General features: G+C 29.3%; 1 protein-coding gene across 1 annotated transcript in view; it reads right to left on the bottom strand.

The window, feature by feature from the left end:
* Nucleotides 1–14,977, bottom strand: part of LOC113375603 (probable G-protein coupled receptor 27) — a 521,019-nt gene that overhangs the window by 71,549 nt on the left and 434,493 nt on the right. The window contains exon 5 of the mRNA XM_026615534.1: nucleotides 9,750–9,827. The gene's annotated coding sequence lies outside the window, so the exon portion shown is untranslated. The remainder of the gene's footprint in view (nucleotides 1–9,749; nucleotides 9,828–14,977) is intronic.

Genomic DNA, 14,977 nt, shown 5'->3' on the forward strand with positions numbered 1-14,977 from the left:
CGCACACACACACACACACACATATTTGGTATGCATTCCATTCCATATCCATTTTTTCTAAGGTATGCCAAAATATTCAGAAACCTCTGAAACGTCAAGATATATAAAAATTTTCATTTTCGATTATTTTGCGATTACTACAACTTACCCTACGGGAAGTTAAAAATGCCATTTGGCGGTCAAAATTGATCATTAGACATATGCACCTCAAATTATCAGATATTTTATGGTGATTTCAATAATGTGTATCAATTTGGTTTACATTTCTATGAGTTTCGTACCATCATTACGTAACATTATCCGTTAGACGGCGACGCGGCGCTTCGATATTTCGTCTCTATGCAGCTAATGCAATTTTTCCAAAAAACTTTTTTTTTTCAAAAATTTAAAATTTCTCAAAAATCTAATTATTGCAAAGTTTAAAAAAAAATTAATCATTTATAAAAAATTTAATTTTTGGTACGGAAAGTTCCAGCGATTTGCCTTAAGGCACGATTCCAAACGCCACTAGTTTCATGGGACAATGTTAATATTCATGTTTAAATCTAAAATGAGAATTTTTACATATCTTCACATTTCAGAAGTTTGTCAAACCTTAGAAAAAAATAGATTTATGACGTCGCGCGAGTGTGTGTGTATGTTTGGATACAATTTTTGTCAACAATTTCGGACACACAGATCAACCGATTTGAATGATTTAAAAAACAGTCCTATTGACGGGAATATGTACTGATTGGTTTTAGAAAAAGGTAGATCCAACCGTTTCGAAAATCCGAGGCAAAAAGTGCAAAAAAGGGAATTCAGCTCTTAAGAGACGGAGGTTTGAATGATTCAAAAAACATTTTGCTTATATTGGCAAAATGAAAAATTGTTCACAATTTTTGGAAGACAGCTCTGGTTTCGGAGGTATAGAGAAAAAAGTTCCAAACACAGACATACTCATATATATAAATTAAACGCAATTTTAATATTTATAACCAGGTAATTGTACTGTTACTTAGGGTTCCGTACCACTATACACATTCTAAATTTTCTAAATTAAAAAGAAAAAAAATCGCAAACTGTCGTACTTTATGCTAAATAAATATGATTATCAAATAACATATACTATTCAAGGAAAAATAAAAACGTTTTTTTTTTAAATAAATTGATATTTTCTAATCAAAATTACGGACTTTTAGTAAGAATTTTTTTAATAGTTTACTAGTTATACTTTCTTTTATCAATGATAGCTTATATTTTTCAATCTGAGTTTTTGCTTTTGATTCTTGTATGAAATTTTGTTCAATTTCCTTCATAATTAATTTGAAACTAGTGGGGTGTATGGCATCGTGCCTTAAGGCAAATTGCTGGAACTTCCCGTACCGTAACAAAATGTTCGAGGAATATTGAATGTTTTCAAATAGATTATTATAAATATTGTAATATTGTCTAATATTTATAAGAATTATATAAACTGAATTGCAAAGTTGAAATTATTTGTTTAAAGTATATTAGAACTTTAGTCAGAATTAAGAATAAAACCTGAATTATTTTCGATATACAAAAAAACATTTTTTTTGAAAAAAAATGAAAAAAAAAATTGAAACATTTTTTTTCTTAAAATCAATTATTTTGTTAAAACAAGCATAAAGTTCTTTGAATCATTTAAATCGGACGCTTAGTTCTCTCAAAAACAGCCATTTTTTGCACATTTTGCTCTATATCTTCGAAATGGCTGGGCCCTCCTTTGCCAAAAACCAATAACCACCTTTTCCCAATCATTACTAATTGAATGTTTTTTAGATCATTCAAATCGGATGCTCCGTTCTCTCAAAAACTCGATTTCTATTTTCTGCACTCTTTGCTCTTTATCTCCGTAACCGCTGGACCTGCCTTTGCCAACAACTAATCAGCACATCTCCTTATAAATAGGAATACAATGTTATTTGAACCATCTAAATCGGTTGATCCGTGCGCTCGAAAACGTGAACGAAAAAATGCGGACACACAAAACACACACACACACACATACACACACATCCATTTTTTCTGAGGTATGCCAAAATGTTAAGAAACCTTCAAAACGTCGAGAAATGCAAAAATGTTCAATTTCGAGTTTTGGACGATTACAATAACTTACCCTACGGGAAGTTAAAAATTAGAACTTGTTCGTTTGTTGTCATAACCTTTGTTAATTTTCATGAAATTGAAAATAAAAGTTCGAATTTATTAATGTGAAAATCTATTTAACTTTAACTCGTCTTTAGAATTTTATACAATTATATTTGTAGATGGATAGTTGTAATTTTATTATAAAGTAATTGTGAAAATTAATTTTAATCCTATACTTTTTGAAAACTCAGAACAATCTGGGACAAAAGATTTAAATCCGGACTAATATTTAGAAAAACCCGGGACACAAGGTAAAAACTCGGGATTGTCCCGGGTCAGCGGTACCATATCGCTTAATAATAATCTATTAAAAAATATTTGAAACAATTGTTGTTAATTATTGATCAATTTTTATTGATTATAATTTTTTTTCGAATATTTATTAATGATACGGAATGTTCTAGCAATTTGCTTTAAGGCACAATGCCATACACCACTGGTTACTTTTTGGATTAAAACTATTGTAACAATATTGAAAACACAATAATTTGTCTCAAAATACTTGCTATTTCATAACTCATTATTGGCCATTGTTTCATATATTGCGCAGTCATTAGATTACACAATAAATAGATGTAATATATATTAATATGTTGGCAAGTTATTGAAATTACAAGAAATGTGAATTGTTTGATTTCTCTATATTTAAAGCCCCTCCTGATGAATTTGGTGTGTTTATATGTATGTATGAATCTGTGATGATTTGTGGGAAACGATTCAACCCATTCGGATGGTTCAAATCGCATTCGATTTGCATTGAGAAAGCGCAGAGCCCATTGTTTTTTGGTGATAACAACCGTTTTGTGATACGTTCAACAAAGAGTTAACAAAAGCCATTTTTATGCTAGAAATGAGTATTTTGTATGTGTGTATAAAGTTATCACATTGTTTATAGAACTTTTGTGAGTTTTTGTAAAAATTATTGAGAAATCTTACAATACTTACGAGAATCACATTAAAGGCTTAGAAGATTCACTTTTAGCAAACATTCTTCAATGTTTCAATGAAATAATATAAAATCATCATTATTGGGTTTTCACTTAATTGGGAATAAAGTAAATGTGAAGTTGCATGTTTAATCACGAATAAAACTATAAATAATAAAAAAATAAATAAATGTTGTACAAAAATGTGATGTAGATTTTGTAATGTCAATACAAATATTTTCCGTGTATTGATAATTCCATTTTCGTTATATACAAATTGTTTAAGTAAAATTTTAAAATTATTTAAAAAAATATTTTAAAAAAAATATATATTTAAATAAATAAAAAATTTAATAAAATATCAATTAGTAAAAAAATTAATATTCATAAAAAAATTATTTTGTTAAAAAAAAAATAGGGTAGGGCGAAGCACAACGGCCCAATTTGTCTTTGAGCAGTTATACTGGCACCAAATAAATTTTATCACAACAAATAACACATATCAAGCAAAAAACTATCTGACTATGTTCAGTGAAACTCCCAGCTAATTCAATATTATAGAATTGTGTTTCTTTCTGTTTCTAAAAATTAACACCTGGTTCTTTCTACCTCATAAGAGTAGTAAACCCCAGGGGACAAACAGGTCCGATGTTTTATTCTTAATTTTAAAAGAATTTTGCGAAATAAGAGGTACATTGTTCAACCAATGCAAAATATAAATTTCATGGGGACATTTTTTACAGACAAACTGTATCCTTGTTCTGGTATCTGGTTTTTACAGTCATAACACATATCCTTGATCTGGCATTTCGTCAGGAATATTCATCAGCAGAGTTGGAAAAACTACTTATTCAATTTATCTCTAGTTTTTAACATTATTAACTTCCCGTAGGGTAGTTATAGTGATGGTTTGAAAATCGTAAATGAAAATTATTGCATTTCTCGACGTTTTGAATGTTTTTGAACACTTTGGCATACCTCAGAAGAAATGGATGTGTGTGTGTGTTTGATATGTCCGAAATAAAATGAACTATCGATTTTTTGATCGGATCAAAAATCGAATTTTGGCAGTCCAAAAACGACCAAAATTTTAGGTAAAATTCGACCTTTTTTTAAAACGCCGCCATTTTGTCAATTTTTAATTTTTTTTTATCGTAGGTCATTTTACAGACAATATTATCTAGTTTAACGAGAATTTTTTTCTTATTTTTCATCCACGTAGAAGACCGGAATCACTGCAGCAGAAAAGGGCCTTTTTTTCGCGCCATTGGAAATCGACGATAACTTAAAAAATATTTAATTTTTTTCTTCAAAAATGTTACTATGCATTCTTAAAACGTGTATAAATATATTCTTAAAATTTTGAAATGATTGATAAAGTATTTTTTTTAATATAAATTCTCAAAAATCACTTTTTTTTAGGCAGTTACACTAGTTGTGCTCCTTAAACAAATAATTTCATATTTACAATTCAGTTTATATAGTTCTTATAAATATTAGATAATGCTACAATATTTATAATATCTATATGAAAAAATTTAATACTCCTCGAACAATTCGCGAGTCTTTACACTGGCAAATACCAGCAATTTGTCTTAAGGCACGATGCCATACACTACTAGTTTACTTTTTTATTTACTATTTTTATTTGTTTACACTTTTCCCAGTGTAAAGACTCGGTTGGTCCTTTTCACCACACCCATGTGTAAACTTTTATAGAGCTTACATAATAAACTTAACAATACATCTTATGAAACAATTAAATAATGTATACTTGAATATTATATCAAGGTCTCGTAAACTAACAACGCAGAAAAATACTTTTGTTATGGATTTACAAACATTGCCGTTTATCTCCCGATACCAAAGCCGGGAGAATCAAGGTGATGGCTGGTTTTACAAAATTTTCCCTTTACTTTCAAATATTGCTGTTAAAAAATTTCAATTTAATTTTACTTTTTACCCGCGGACCTTTAAGCGCCGCTGCTCTCTATAAAAAAAATTGACATTGATGTAAATGAATTATTTTCAAAGAACTGTTCAAAACAACACATTTTTAACTTCCCGTAGAGCAAGTTATAGTAATCGCAAAAAATCGAAAATGAAAATTTTTATATATCTTTACGTTTCAAAACCTTCTGAACATTTTGGCATACTTTAGAAAAAATGGATGTATGTGCGTGTGTGTGCAGATACAAATTTTCGTCGACGATTTCGGGAACACGGATAAAGCGATTTGAATAATTCAAAAAACATTCGACTCGTATTGATAAGGAGACATGCTGATTAGCTTTTGGCGAAGGCAGGTCTAGCCGTTCCAATGATATGGAGCAAAAAGTTCCAAAAACGGTAACTCAGTTTTTAAGAGAATGGAGCGTCCGATTTGAATAATTCAAAAATTATTTTACTTGTATTAACAAGATGAAGAACTGATCAAATTTTCATGAAGATTGGTCTAGCGGTTTCGGAGATCTAGTAAAAAAAGTAAAAAAATGCAATTTGGCGGTCAAAAATGATTATTAGACATGTGCACATCAAATTATCAGATATTTTATAGAGATTTTAATAATAGATATAAATTTTGTTCACATTCCTATGGTTTCCGTACCAATATTTATCCGTTATACGGCGACGCGGCGCTTACGCACTTCGATATTTCGTCTCTATGCAGTTAAAGCAGTACGATTGCTTTGAAAGAAAGTTATGAATTTCCAAAATATGTCAAAATAAAGAAAACATTTTTATTTCGTCAAATTTATAGTTCCTCAAAAATCTAATTTCTTCGAAGTAATTTTTTTTCAAAAATGTTAATCGTTTTTAAAAAAATAATAATTTTTGGTACGGGAAGTTCCAGCAATTTGCTATCAGACACGATGCCATGCGCCCCACTAGTTTGTGAAGTAATCTAAGTTGGAAAAAAAAACTTTCTTTAAAAAAGATCAAATATTCATATTACAAAACGGATAGTGAAAGCAATTTGTCTCAAGGTAGATACAATTCCATACACGACTAGTTTTAAATTGTATTTGACATGTAGAATGAGATCCGGTCTGAACTGAAAGCGTTTCCATAAAGCTCAAACTACGTGACACATGCACTAATGTTGTGCACGTCTCATTGCTTTTATTCGCATCTGACGTTTCCAGCTCGGAAAGAAGATATGCGGATGAGAAAATGATCCAGATATAAAACATAGACACACGTGGAAACATGTATATATTAGTTTAGTTAAAAAATAATTTTATTTCAGAAACACAGTGAACATTCAAAAAAACGAGCGATAAAACGTTCGATTTCTTCATAAATTGTTTTAGTTAACAATTTTAACCTCTAAAGATTCTCACGTAAAAGGATCAAGATCTAGCACTGGCTACTAATCAATAAAATCATTGTCTTCGATTAGTTTCGCTTAAAGCACAATATAAGTTTTTATAGCAAAAGTAATGACTTATGAACATCTATCGCATTAAACATTTAACTCTTGCTAACGAAAAACTTAATCCACAAAAGATGTGAGTTATTTGAAGACAGTTATTTGAGAGATAATTTTGGATAAAACTAAAGCAAATGGGTGAAAAATGTGATATGAGATGTTATACAGTCTGATATCTGATCAGACAAAAAATATTTAAAAGAAAGCTGTTAATATAATTTAAACTGGTGGAGCGCATGGCATTGTGCCTTAAGGCAATTTGCTGGAACTTCCCGCACCAAAAATAATTATTTTTTTTGAAAACTATTAACATTTTTGAAAAAAAATTACTTCGAAAAAATTAGATTTTTGAGAAACTATAAATTTGACAAAAAATTAATTTTTTTTTCTTTATTTTGACATATTCTGGAAATTTTAAACTTTTTTCAAAGCAATCGTACTGCTTTAACTGTCAAAGCGCGTAAGCGCCGCGTCGCCGTCTAACGGATAAGCATTGGTACGGAACTCATAGAAATGTAAACAAAATTTATACTTATTGTTAAAATCTCTAAAAAATATCTGAAAATTTGATGTGCATATGTCTAATGATCATTTTTGACCGCCAAATGGCATTTTTTTTACTTTTTTCATTAGATCTCCGAAATCGCTAGACCTGCCTTCATGAAAATTTGATCAATTCTTCATCTTGTCAATTCAAGTAAAATGTTTTTTGAATTATTAAAATTGGACACTCCGTTCTCTTAAAAAAATGAGTTACCATTTTTGCATTTTTTGCCCATATCTTCGGATCGGCTAGACCTGCCTTTGCCAAAACTAACCACCACGTCTCCTTATCAATACAAATCGAATATTTTTTGAATTATTCAAATCGGTTGATTGGTGTTCCCGAAATCGTCGACGAAAATTTGTATCCGCACACACACACGCACACACACACGCACACACACACACATACACACACACACATACTTCCAATTTTTCTAAGGTATGCCAAAATATTCAGAAACCTTTGAAACGTAAAGATATATAAAAATTTTCATTTTCAATTTTTTTGCGATTACTATAACTTACCCTACAGGAAGTTAATAATTACATGTGTGTGTACTAATAATAATAACAATTACAAGAAAGTCAGAAACATCATAAAATAACATATATTTCTGATGATTACAAAACTAGAATGCTTGCGTCACACTCTGTATAAATTTGAGTTTTAAACTAATTGTAAGATGATAAATTTGCAGTTGATTGACGTCACAAGCGAGAAAAGAAACTAGTGGTGCATAGCATCGTTTCTTAAGACAAATTACTCGAACTTTTTGTATCATAATTTAAACTTTGAAAGCTGTTATTTCGACATTTTGGACTAGACTTTTGAGCTTTGAAACTTATTCAATTTGGTTGATTTATATTGTCAAAAATGTCGAGAACATTTGTTTGAACTACATAAGATAAATTTCAGCATTATAAATTTTGATACAGAAACCAAAGAAAAAGTTTGTATTTATTATTATTAAAATCTCTATAAAATATTCAATATTTTGATGTACATTATTCAATGATCATTTTTGATCGCCAAATGGCTTTTTTAAAACGTTTTTAACCGCTAATTTGCCCCTAAAAAATTTATTAACCCCTAACTCTCTATTCCGTCAACACAATAAAAATATTTTTAAATCATTCAAATCGGGCGCTCCATTCTCTCAAACACTGAATTGACATTTTCTGCCCTTTTTACTCTCCATATTCGAAAACCTGCCTTTGCCAATGTACTATCTTTCCATGAATAAGAATCGAATGTTTTTTTGAATCATTCGAATCGTTTGATCCGTGCTTTCAAAATCGTTGACATACATCAATACAAAACACACACATACCTCCATTTTTTTTAACGATACGGTATGCCAAAATATTCAGAGGATTTGAAACGCAAAGAAATAAAAAATCGATTTTTTCAATTGCTATAATTTACCCCAAGTAAAATTAATAAAGATAATATCTACTTTTAAATACATATATATATATATATATATATATATATATATATATATGCTGATAAAACTATAACATTTTTAAGCAGGCATCCATTCAGATAATAACGATAAAGAAAACTATTTTTGTTTCTTAAAGTGAATTTAATGGACCATACGTTTCGAGTCCCAATTTGACACTAAACACTAAACGAAAACGTTACAAATAAAACTGTTACTTAGAGACATGTCAATGAAAAAATAACAAAAAACTAGTGGGGTGGGTGGCATCGTGCCTTAAGGCAAATTGCTGGAACTTCCCGTACCGTAACGAAATGTTCGAGGAATATTGAATGTTTTCAAATAGATTATTATAAATATTGTAACATTGTCTAATATTTATAAGAATTATACAAACTAAATTGCAGAGTTAAAAATATTTGTTTAAAGTATATTAGAACTATAGTCAGAATTAAAAATAAAATCTGAATTATTATTTTCGATATACAACAAATTAAAAAAAAAAAAATTGAAACAATTTTTTTTTCTAAAATCAATTATTTTGTTAAGACAAGCAGAAAGTTCTTTGAATCAATTGAATCTGACGCTTAGTTCTCTCAAAAACTGCCATTTTTTGTACATTTAGCTTTGTATCTCCGAAATGGCTGGGCCTACCTTTGCGAAAAACTAATAACCCCTTATACCAATCATTACTAATTGAATGTTTTTTAGATCATTCAAATCGGATGCTCCGTTCTCTCAAAAACTCGATTTCTATTTTCTGCACTCTTTGCTCGTTATCTCTGTACCTGCTGGACCTGCCTCTACCAAAAACTAATCAGCACATCTCCTTATCAATAGGAATCGAATGTTTTTTAAACCATTCAAATCGGTTGATCCGTACGCCCGAAAACGTGGGCGAAAATTTGTATCCATACATACACACACACACATCCATTTTTTCTGAAGTATGCCAAAATGTTCAGAAACCTTCAAAACGTCGAAAAATTTAAAAATTTTCAATTCCGATTTTCGGCCCGTTACAATAACTTACCCTACGGGAAGTTAATAAATATGTATTATATTTATAAAAGTAATTAATATTTGGTTTTAATATTTATTAGTCAGAAAGTTATTTTATAATTGTCATCATCCTTAATTTTCCAAGATACCTTGACGTTTATATTTCAAAGTAGGTCGTTGCTATTTACACGTCAACGCAAATCAATACGTGAGCATATTATAAAAAGTAAAAAATATTCTTACTTGAATTTCCAGAATTCCATTTGATTGAGCTTCTGCTATATTTCCTTTATGGATTTTCATATGTCGTGTGTTTTCTTTCTGAAACAAAAAGAAAAAAAAACTACTTAGGGCGATTTATTTTTAGATATTGAATATATTCTTGCGACCTGGAATTTTGAATTTGATAGCAAATGTTGTGTTTTTGAGGTAACGAGAACAGGGATTTATTAATTCATTTTCATTAAAATGAATGTAAATATTGAACTAGTGGTGTATTGTATTGTGCCTTCGGCGAATTGTAGAACTTTGTTATTTAAATGATAATTAAATGCATTTTTATACTTATACTTATATATTTAATAACTTAGTAAGTTATTGTAATCGTTCAAAAATCTAAATTGAAAATGTTTACATTTCTCGACGTTTTGAAGGTTTCTGAACGTTTTGGCATACCTCAGAAAAAATGGATGTGTGTGTATGTCAGTGTGTATGTATGTATGGATACAATTTTTCGTCCACGTTTCTGGGCGCACGGATCACCTAACCCTACGGAAGTTAATAAAAAAACGAATCTTCAAAAATTAAACAACGCATAGTGAAAATTAGTAATAATAAAAAATAAAGTCCGAAAAAAGACGATACGATTCACAACATGGTACCGATGAATATATGTATGTGCCAAAAAATTTTACATTATATTAAAATGGCTATATGCTTGGTGTGTTAAATATGTGCAGGCAAAATTCTAAAATTACATACTTCAATTCTAGACTTCGCAAAATATTAAAATAAATCGAGTAAAATTGATAAATCAAAAATGTCTGATGTTCATAACTGCTCAATAAGGCGTATAATCAAATATCAGACGCTGGTTCAATTCTAAATCGTGAGTTACCTGTCTGGAAGAAGCATTACGCAGATTTCTTTCAATTGAATACGAATTCGAACAGATATAAAGTAAATGAGCTGGAAATTGAAATTGATATTGATATTTATGAAATTAAATGTTATTATATATGATTTAGTGAAACCATCCACTTATATTAAAAATAAGCTTTTGTTGTTCGTTTTCTTTATTGTGAGCACCGTTGATTAGTTTACGAGACCTTAATTAGACTTTTAGGTGTACGTAAATTTATATAAACAATATTTAAATGTTTTATAAGATGTATTGTTAATTTTACGAACTGAACCTTCACCCTCGCAAAGGTGTAAACAATAAAAATTATCTAGTAAATAAAAAGGTAAATTAAGTTAACAATAGTAAGTTTACAAGAGATGAGTTAAATAGTTATTCCAACCATGCTCATGAAAATGTACCAATGAAAGATATATTTTGCATTAGTTGAATAAGGTAGCTATTATTTCGAACATATTTGAATTCATATCTGAATATCTTATGTTGTCTTTATTTGATTACTGTAAAGTTTGTCATGGTATACATTTTGTGATCGATATTTCACACACACACATATATATATATATATATATATATATATATATTATGGAAATATATTCGATATACCAATTCTAAGCCCTTAAGGCGAATCGAGTTGTAACTGATATAGAAGACAAAACAGGAAGTCCTAGTTTATGGAGCTCAAAGCTTGAAATAATATATATATATATATATATATATATATATATATATATATATATATATATATATATATCAAAATAAATGCATACTATATTAAAAGGCATCAATTACATCAGTTAAGTTTTGGGTATAAAATCAAAAATAAATAAAAATATTTTATATTTAATAAATAAAACAAGTACAGAACTCTAATATCGATCAATAAAAATGATTTTTTATTGTCAAATATTATTTTGAGTTTGTTAAACCTAAGATTGCAATTTATAGATAATATATTTATTAAATATTTATAAAATTTAATCTACATATTTTTTTTAATTTTATTTGAACAGCGATCAGAAATTGTGGGTTCTATGAGCTGTTGTGATTAATATCTTACAAACTACGTTTGTTTTTATTACAGATGGCAACCCAAACAGTTGTCACATCCCTGTATGATAAATTTTTATTACAATCTCTGTAATAGGGCAAGTATGGTGCAACAATGCCGGGTAAGGGCTATTTTCACTTGGAAACATATTGCTATTTATATTTCCAAGTAAAAATCGTTGTCACTGTTGCCTGACAACAAGCTGCTCGAAGTGGGTATCGAACCCGGGTCCTCTGAAACAAGTCCCGTCGCTCCTAACCGCTGACCTACGGGCGAGCCCTAATCTACATATATATAAAAATAAGTCGGGTTTTCCTTCCTGACGATATAACTCCAGAACGCACGAACCGATTTCGACAATTTTGCATTCCTTGGAAAGGTCTCGGGCTCCGCATCAGTGGTGCATGGCATCGTGCCTCAATGCAAATTGCTGGAACTTCACGCACCGTAATTAAAAATTCGAGTAATGAAAATAATCAATAAGTGTTTTAAATAATTTCAAATAGATTATATATATATATATATATATATATATATATATATAATATATATAAGGTCGGGTTTTCCTTCCTGACGATATAACTTCAGATCGCAAGAATCGATTTCGACAATTTTGCATTCGTTGGAAAGGTCTCGGGCTCCGCAAGGTTTATAGCAAAGAAATGGTTATCCGTTTGACTTCAAACGATTGGAATCTTCAGATCGCCTTGCGTTCGCAATAACAAGTCGCAAGGCCAATCGCTTAGTGTTTGCGGGATAAATTTCGAATAGATTATTCAGAAAATCATTGTTTTTCACATGGGCAGTTATGCGTTGCCTGCTCACGAGTTGGAAAACCATCCGCTTTGTTTGTGTTAATGTCAGACCAAAAAACAAAAAATTTCGTTTACCAAAGAGCACTTCAATGAAACGGATAATTTGCGGATTCACTTTCATTTACTTAGAGAAGTTCAACTAAAAAACACTTCATTTTTGTAATCGAAATAAATTCATTACTGTCGTGTAATGAAATCAAAATTTTCCTTTTCAAATATAAAACAAACAAACAAATTCTTTATTTTTCTCACGAAACCATCTGGTGGCGAAACGGAGTTCGTCGGGTTTGCTAGTTGTTCTATATAAATTAAAAACATTTTTAACAAAAATTTATTAAGATGAGAAATACTAATACCGCACATTTCAGAAAAGAGATAAAAAACATAGTTGTGAATTTCGCCGCAAAAGCATGAAATATGTTTAACCCTTTCCACTCGCATGCCGCGCTCCGGCGATATAATACGTGTTACTTTTAGAATGAACGAGTAAAAATGGTTAACAGTTTGAAATTTCACATTTTCTACCATTTGTAAACACGTATCTGAAATTGCGTTTTAGAACAAGTCGAAAATAATAGTGACAAATGGGTGGCCTGTCGTGGGTTGCAGTGGGTCGCTCGCAGACATGCTGAGGCCCATTAGCGTTTCATTATCGAGGACGCCGATACGGATTATATTGTTACGCAATAAGAATTAAACTGCGGGGTAGATTTTACTGACGCGGACAGGTTTTGACAACATGCCGAAAAGCTTATTTTGAACATGAATTAAGGAAGTATAGAGCTAGTAAATTTCTATAGGAGTTTCACACCGTAGTACTCGAATACGCTATCTGAACCTGATATCATAATTATAATTAATACCATATAAACATTACATCTCAGGCTGTCTAAAAATCGCAATTGAATCCCAAACCTTAATGCCACAAAGCGTACACATACAACAATTTAGAATATTTATTACTGATTATGCATATAAACCAAGATTTCACTCAGCGAACTGATATCTAAATTTTATAATTGAATAAGATATCAAACACATTTTTTGTTAATTTTACAAAATAGATTATAGGATCAAATTGTTTATTGATTTCAATATATATTTTATTTTACAAAATAGATATATATGTATATACATATATATATATATATATATATATATATATATATATATAAATTTATTTATTTATTCATTTATTCCTGAGCAAGCCGTAATCAATAATAATAGATATTATTTCAGGCTCTACAATATATATACCAAAAAGTAATAAAAAACAGAAAAAGTTTTTTAAAACGTTCCATCTTCAGGACATCTGTCAAGCAACATGATCTTGGCAAGATTTAAGCAAACAATATGTTTAAGAAGAGCAAAAGATGATGGATTTCTTAATTTAAAAAATTGTTAAAAAAATATTGTACAGAAATATGACAATATAATCAAAATGAAAATGATAAAAATAAATGAGTGGATTATTAACAAAATATAAAATGTTAAAAATTAGAAAGTTTTAAGAAAAGGTTACTGAAAAAAATAAACAGAATTATTTACCTGTATGATTAAATATACACTAACACTTTTTCACTAAAAAGATTTTATCAAAAGAAAGTGATTTTATAAATTTCTTTTAAGACGAATAAACAAATTTTGTAAATCAAAATTTCTTTAAATTATGTTTTTTTTTGAGTTTGTTGTTTGAGAATAATTCTCAATGATTGAGAATTTCATATATATATTGAAAGTGTTTAAATTTGATGTTGAAATGTAAAAAAATATAAATAAAGTAAAGATTTTTTAAAACATCTTTATTTTTCCATACGGTTTGACGTAAAATTGTACGTCACCGTCAGTGGTTTTGAGATTCTTAGATTATCACTTACACATATTAACAACAACTTGTAAATAATTAATAATTGGAAACAAGAGCCAAATGTCAGTAATTTCTTTTTTATCAAAAATGAAAAATAATGATTAAATAAAATATTATACGTAAGCACTCGTGTATCCGAGGCTTGCCAACAAGAATCTGTCCAGATTTATTTTATTTAACTTTTAACAATTATTTTTTATTAATCCTGAATTTATTTCTTTTATAATTATTTTATTCGTCCCGAAAAAAATTAGAAAAAAAAATTATATCACGTTGTTCAGAAATTATAAGTTTTTAAGAGCAACCTAAGCTTTGGTAAAATTATCACCACTTTTTGGTTAAATTTTATTAATTTTGTTTATTCAAACTTGTGAATCATAACCGTGAATAACATTTCTTGATACACAGTAGTAAAAATTAACACAATTGTCTCAAATTTTCAAGAATTTAGACGTTGACCTATGAATTTATATTTTTCAAAATCGGTCGACTTTGAGAGGCCGTTCTTTAAAAAATATACTAAAGTGTGTTGGTCATCATCAGGATTGTAAAATAATAATACTAAACAAATGTATATGCTAGAACATTTCGCTGACA

Source organism: Ctenocephalides felis, unplaced genomic scaffold (assembly GCF_003426905.1).
Source record: "Ctenocephalides felis isolate EL2017-DRISC unplaced genomic scaffold, ASM342690v1 CF-g0.4_SCAFFOLD_01886, whole genome shotgun sequence".
NCBI classification, from domain to species: Eukaryota; Metazoa; Arthropoda; class Insecta; order Siphonaptera; family Pulicidae; genus Ctenocephalides; species Ctenocephalides felis.